Raw genomic sequence first — 7,474 nt, 5'->3', positions numbered from 1 at the left:
AGTTAAATATAGTTCCATATAATTTTAGAATGTTTCGGGTCTGTTAAACTTAGAAGCGCTTTACAGACCAATTTACAAAATATTACTATTATAAATGGTCCCAATGGAATGACACCACGCCGAAAGAAAACCAAACTAAATATTCTTGAATAAAAGTAATCTTTAATCATATTCAGGTATTAAGTTTCATTAGAAGCTCATTATCCTGTCCACCGCTTCAACGGTTCCAAATTAAGGGTTAATTCGAGTTTAATCATCGGCATTGTGGCACTCACCCCGTTTGTGTTGATTTTAAGGGATTGAAAAGTGGTTAACAACAAACTCCACGCCCGCTAAAGAGGAAATGATGCTTGAAGTGCTGTAATGCTGACAGTAATTTCACTTTTTCACTCTCAATGTGGCATGCCACACACGTTGCCGCAAATCCTTGTTACACTAATGTGCGTAATAATTTAAGTGCATTATGAGGGATTAGTGACAGGATTAGTTGCTTTATGACAAATATGGCATTCAGTTTAGCAATATGCAACTTGTGGCAATTGCGAACTCTTTCAGCGGGATTTCAATTACTGCCAAAAATTGCACGCATGGCATGCTATAAATATTTCAAATCCACAAAAATTGACAGCGCGGCTTAATCAATCAACAGCGTGCCAAAATCGACACAGAGACCCATCATTCCATACATACAGTTTATGACAAAAGGAATTCAGCGCATGATTCCACTCCGCACCCCCGTTAATTGGTGTGTCTCCTTGGCCATCAACCCTTCGCTGCTTCGTGCAAATGTGCAAATTTCATAAATAATTTTGTAAATGGCAATCAGCAAGCGAGCAATTCTCGGTAACCGACTTGTTTTTTGTTTTTGTTATTATTACTCTTCGAGACCATATGTCGCTGTCAGCGGTGCAAAAGTATCCTTTAATTGCAATACAATTATTCTCCGTGTTGCACATGTCACCGTGTGCCAAAATGAAAATGTTCGCTGGCATTGCTGATGGACGATACATGAACACAAAGCGCAAACAAACAAATTAAAGGAAGTCCACACACACACTCTCTGGCATATTCATTATTTATACGCTTGTGTTGGTGCTTGAATTCATTATGTTGTGATGTTCTGGCATGTCGCATCGCCACCAAGCCGAGATACCGTTGTTCCGGTTTGTCCTGTGCGGCGGGGGCATGTGCACCGGGGCAGATGTTTTATATTAACCGCACGCGTGTTGCCGTCAGCCTTTCAATATGGCATGCGTACATGTGAGTATGTGAGTGTCTGTGCCCTCCATTTGGCGTACTTATAATCTTTATGTGTGTTGTTGTTGTTGTTATTGGTATTTTGTTTTCCTTTTGTTTATTTGATTGCACTGAATGTATTGAATGTCCTGATCCTGGGTCTAAGGTTAAATACGGTGATTTCAAAGTGGTTAGATGTGAGTGTGGAGAAGAGTTCGTTTCTTCCGAGTGAAAGTTTGCTCGCTTTGAGTTTATCCTCTCATTGAAGTCTCGTTAAAGATTACATTGCTGAAGGAGATCCATGGAAAATTCGAACTTTATTAAATCTTCAGGAAAAGTATGATTTTGGAACACATTTGTCTCTTTCTCTAAACTTATGGCATGTAGACGACACTTTCTTCAACTGTTATTGAACTAAATAAGTTTTTTCTTAATTATCTGTGTATGAATTCAATGAGGGTAGAATTAACGATATACTCGAGACCTAACCTCCTCGGTTAGGTTTGTAGGCAGATGTCTGCAAAAAACAGAAGATCTCACTTAGACAGCCTGGCGATATCCTTTGTGGTACCAATAAAACTCCCTGTTGATCAAAGACCTTTAAGATTCAGCAAAACGCTTGGAATCCGTTACAAATTTCTTAAGACGGCTAATATCGATTCTAGCCAATTCGCTGGGATCGCCGAAAAAAGGGCTTCCGAGGTGTTTCAACCTCAGTCTGGCAAAACCTGGACAATGTAGAAAGAAATGCTTAGATGATTCGATCTCGCCTTCCTCCATATAGCTTTGGCAACTTGCATCTGCCACGATCCCAAGTCTCACCGCATGGGTACCCATTGGACAATGTCCTGTAAGTACACCCATGATGGCGCTGAGATGGACCTTGCACAGAGAAAGCAGTTGAAAGGACCGCTTACGCTCCACAGAGGAACGAGCGAGGAGGACACCATACAAGAATCTAAGACACTTTTGAGGATGGAATAAAATAATTTTAGTGAGGTCAGAGAAGGTTTCGGAGAGACTTTGACTCTCCCTAGTTTCTCTATGGAGAGTATTTGGGAAATTTTTCGATCCATAATTAATTATCTTATAAATATATAAACCACGAAAATAAAAGTAATATATATATAATAATCACAGGACACTCTTGCGCACAGCAATCTGCAAGCAACAGCACTCCTTCCAACTAAAGACCAAATTGTTCCACAAACACACTGGAAGACAACAACATGTTTATCGATGCATATGCTTGGGGATTACCAAGGAACGCATGCATGAACGTATCGTTTAATGAAAGCAACAACAAAACAGCAGATGGAACAAACAATCAAATTGTTAACTATGCAAGCGCACGTGCCTCAACGCTCTTCTGACTCAGTTCCGCTATCACTTTCTCATCTCATCCGCATAATCGGCCACTTGTATACTCCGTTTAACCTTGCCCGATGCGCTGAAACGGTAAAGCAACATACATACGAGTACACACCGAAGCGTAGCAGCAAAGCGCTTTGTCAACTCAAGTGCTGAACTCAAGAACGCATTTACGCCGTTGATAAGGATGAAGCGTCTTAAGCATGCATTCCAAGACAATGGCAACACGCTGAAAACAAGCAAACGCCTCTTAATATCCCCTCTCATACATATGTTAGCAACCGAGTGTGCATCCGAGCGCAGCTCTGCGCTAGCAATGTGCCAGAGCTCGCATCTGCCGACAGCAGCGCCTCGCTTTGAGTATGCCTCGCATACTCGTATGTGTTAGTGTGGAGAAGTGTGCGCGGTGGCAACGTCAGCTCCGAAATCCGTTGCTTTAAATGCAATTAAACGCCCGCCTTAATTCAAAGGCTTTCGACAGCGCGAGCAAATTGAATCAATGTACTCGCCGCATGTATAGTTTGTGTGCTCTAGTGTGTGCCGGTGTTGCCACTTAGCGCAAGCTGGTGCATTTTGCACATGCCGGATGTGCCGGCAACACCGACTGCCACCGCGGTATCTGCACACTAGCACATCGCATCTTCGGCGTAATCTCCATCCGCAGTGCAAAAGCAAAGAGCGCATTTGGCTGCGTTCCCCCCTCTGAACGGTATCAGATTGCAGCTTTTGTTTGATCTGGTGCTCGTGTCGCGCATTTCAGCTGCTGATATCAGTGGTTTATTTGCATGTTTACGCTCAAAATATGAATATTTGCTCTGTGCCCCTCTGTTTGCGTTCTTTTGTGCATGCAAACCTCCGGCTCGGGTCCTGCTTTTGTTCTTATTTTTGTGGATTTCATCTGTGATATCTCATTTTGAAGCTGCTTCAATTGTTTGCTGGATAAACTAACCTTGATGGCGCGTGCCAAGAGATGTGATGCCATTTAAATACACATCTAAGATAATTGCTGCTGCTTATTATTCAAAATTATGAAAAAAATTTAATCTAAAAAATATTATTCCAATATTATTAAATTTGTAAGAACATAATATAAAATTTTACTTACGATTTGAATATCGGATATGTCACAGACCCTAAAGGCAACGTTTAACACTAGATTTACGGTCTGAGTTTTGAAATATATGAACGTGCATCTTCCCCGCAGACCCCTTTATTTTACATTACCGAATGTGGTATACCTATTTCCACACCTCACTTCAGTAAAAATAGGTATCCGATTCCGTAAATCTAGTATTAAAATTCAAAAGTCAGACGCTGAAAAATGTTGTCTACATTTAGGTTGCTGTAACAATAAATATTTGCAATTTATATGTATCCATAAATGAAAACATAATTATATTATCCATGGAATACGAATCTCCTGATCAGCACATCTGTTGTATATGTCGTATGATACAAGAACTCTAATAAATACCCACACTACCAGACAGAGCTAATTGCTCCGAATTATGGCACTTCATATATTAAATTTGAACAATTTTCGGCGAAAAGTAGTAAAACAAAATCCCAACTGCTCGGAAAGGCATAACGCCCACCGCGACACCACCACCGTGCACGCCCTCTCAATTTGGCACTCAAATTTTAAACATCTTGCCATGTCGCGCCTTCCAATAAAGATCGATTTATTCGCCAACATTTGCAGCTTTTCGCCAAAGAAATGCATTCACAACTAAGTGAGTAGGTAATTTTCAGTGGAAGTGTGTACAGAACCCATAGCCGACCGAGCGGCTTACCAGCTGTATTTATCCATCTACTCATATGACTACCCGCCCCACGGAGCTGAGATTCTTAACCGCTTGCCACATGAAGACACAGAAGACGAAGTAGAAGAATGTATATTGGCACGTTCTACGGTAGGAAGGAAAACCAATAAACACATTTGAGCGCGTAGAATAATAAGCATACGCGCTCGATATCCATTATACACGTGCCCAGTGTATCGTGTGTGTATACGGCAAGAGCTAGGGTAGAAAAATCCTATTTGAAATAAAAACGGATTGATTTGGTAATGCGAGATATGTAGATATATCTGTACGTATGTGCATCGGCAGCACTGATCAAAGTGATAAAATGGTAATGATATGTTAAAAAGGCAGGAGTTTCGGCATACATTGGTGCAGACGGAAATGTGCGTGGTGGCTGTGCTCGCATGTGTGTGTTTCGACTGCCAAAGGTGCATTTTGAGATATCTTTCTTCGTGTACGTGCTAGCATCTTTACAATAAGTAGTGATTTCATGTGGCAGCAGGTGTTTCTGGCAATGTTTTGATTCTTATTCGATATTTTGTAGATTTTAGAGATTTTGGTTACACGGCTCAAAATAAAGTAAGATACAAAAGTTAAAAATTAAATAAAATGTAGTTAATTGACGCCTTATAAATTTTTTGAAAGAGCATTCATTTTTTAGGGAAAACTGGAACGAAATTTTGGGAGCTTTCACAGCATATTTGGAAAATATTACATTTCATATTTGTGTGCCTTAAATACAATTGTCCGTCTTTACCAGAACACGACCCACAGTGCTTTAACTCGCATCTGAGGTGTACGAAATTCACACGCTGTCCGCTAAGGATTATTTAATAACAGGCGATTATTACCTCTGGCAGCTTAATTATTTGTTTTGACGCGTAAAATGGGCTTTCTCACGAATATATCCATATATATCGTCGTGGAATCGCATTTCAAAGTCAAATGCTATTGGATATTTGTGAAAATTTCATTTTATTACGTCCGCGGAATGACTGCTGAACGAGTGCGCCCTACTGATTCCTTTGCGAAGCTGATCAAGATGGTACGCTTGATTTCCAGCTTAGTTGGGCCGATGTCTCCGATGTGAATTATCGTGTCAACATCATCACCGTTATTTTGATACTCTGCATTGTGATTTACTTCATCTTCACCGCGACCACAGTCGCAAGTGTCTTTTCGGAGGACTGGACAGTATTGCTAGAGGCATCGTGTATGATGGGCAGTGGATTGCAAGGTTGTACTAAACTTATTTCGGGAATATTTCGCACCAAGGATGTCTCTTCCATGCGTTTGGAGTTAGAAGAAATTTATCGTACATATGAGTCCAAGGGGCAGAGTTATTGTAAGGTTTTGAATGAGAGTTGCGACCGTGTGCGGCAAGTGATTAAAATGGTAGGACACATTTACGCTGCTAACGCTGCTGGAATCATACTGCTTACATCCGTTATGATGCTCACAAGCGATAAAAAAATGTATATAATGCAATTCTTCATACCTGGCGTTGATGCAGATACGTCTTTTGGTTATCTATTGACAACGGCTGTACATATGGTGGTTTTTCTGGCTGGCTCTTTTGGCCTCTTTGGCGGAGATTTATTTTTTCTGATTTACCTAGGGCAGCCGGAATTGTTTCGCGACATATTGATATTAAAAGTCGAAGAGCTTAACGTAGCCGCCGCTCAAAAGGACGATAATACTGAAAGTCTATTAATCAATATTATTGAATGGCATCAATACTACATGGAGTAAGAATTGTTTAAGTTTGTGCTGATTTTCAAAACTTCTCAAATATTACATAATCATTGCAATTACAGCTTCAATAATCGTTGCAATGATATATTCTATTACATAATCACTATGCAAATCCTGACATCGGGCATCTCGATTATCTGCACCATGTATATCATACTTATGGGCGACTGGCCTGGTGCGTATTTATACATTTTGGTAGCACTCTGTGGACTTTACCTCTACTGTATTATTGGCACGAGAATACAAACAAGTGTAAGTGACCAGAGCCGATGACCGATGAAATGAAATAATATAAATTCAATATTTTCTAATTTTGACTAAATTATACAAATTAAAGAGCGAGACATTCTTTGAAGAACTCTACAACATAAACTGGTACGAATTGGATATTAAGAAGCAGAAAATGATGATACTAATTTTAATGAAATCACAAAATCCCAGCGAGATCAAAATCGCCGGCGTCTTGCCACTGTCCGTAGAAACTGCTCTACAAGTAGCTATGAGCTCTAAAGTTCACAATGCAAATATTATTACTAGACTTGCTTAATTTCAGATAACAAAATCTATGTATGGCATATTCACAATGATGTTGCAAGTTATGGCTGAGGAACCATGAAGATAAAAATAACCACATTCAAAAGATATACATTATTTAAACAAATATAAATATTCACAAGTAGACAGCACTTGATTTCGATTAGTTGCACTATTTGATTCTTCGAAATGGGTTCTTTAGTGCTCATTTTGAAGAATTATAAAATATGAATAAATAAACGTAGACCACGATCTCAATTATGTCTTTTGATTTAAGTTACATTTTCAGTTTATTTGGAAGAGTTTTATTTTAAAGAGTTCTACATTGGTGGGTCCTCAAACAATAAGCAGTCATACAAGTATTGTCTACATACCGGCGCTTATGTGAGTAAAATTACTCGGTCTACGCAATCGGTTCAGATCATACCATCGCATCAAGCTATTTCATTATCAGATTCGCTTTTATTCGCTTTTTGTGAATTATTTTGTAACAGAACAGCCTGTCGGTTAGATGCATATTACTGTTCCGCTTTAACGAACATTAAGATCAGTAATAAAATGGTGATTGATTACATAACCATTTATTGGGAGAATTACAAAAGAAAAAACAATGGAAGAACTAGAGTTTGAGAAAGTTAACAGTAATCTCTTGCATTTCCTTATTTAAAAACATTTAGTACAAGACAAGTTACTCTTCTTCTAGAGGGATAAAGCATTAAACCGAAATTTTCTGTTATGTTCTAATCAAAATCTAAGACTAATTATGAAACTAA

The 7,474-nt window shown here is 39.2% G+C and overlaps 1 pseudogene across 1 annotated transcript; it reads left to right on the top strand.

The window, feature by feature from the left end:
* The first annotated feature begins 5,403 nt into the window (after positions 1 to 5,403).
* LOC105214898 (odorant receptor 67d-like) lies at positions 5,404 to 6,917 on the top strand (annotated as a pseudogene). Its single transcript, XR_008470920.1, has 4 exons — positions 5,404 to 6,160; positions 6,230 to 6,419; positions 6,505 to 6,660; positions 6,721 to 6,917. The product of XR_008470920.1 is annotated as an odorant receptor 67d-like (transcript).
* Positions 6,918 to 7,474: the final 557 nt, after the last annotated feature.

This window comes from Zeugodacus cucurbitae, chromosome 4, assembly GCF_028554725.1.
Source record: "Zeugodacus cucurbitae isolate PBARC_wt_2022May chromosome 4, idZeuCucr1.2, whole genome shotgun sequence".
Lineage (NCBI taxonomy): Eukaryota > Metazoa > Arthropoda > Insecta > Diptera > Tephritidae > Zeugodacus > Zeugodacus cucurbitae.
Note: the sequence above shows the minus strand (reverse complement) of the source record. Positions and strands in the feature narration are given on the sequence as shown.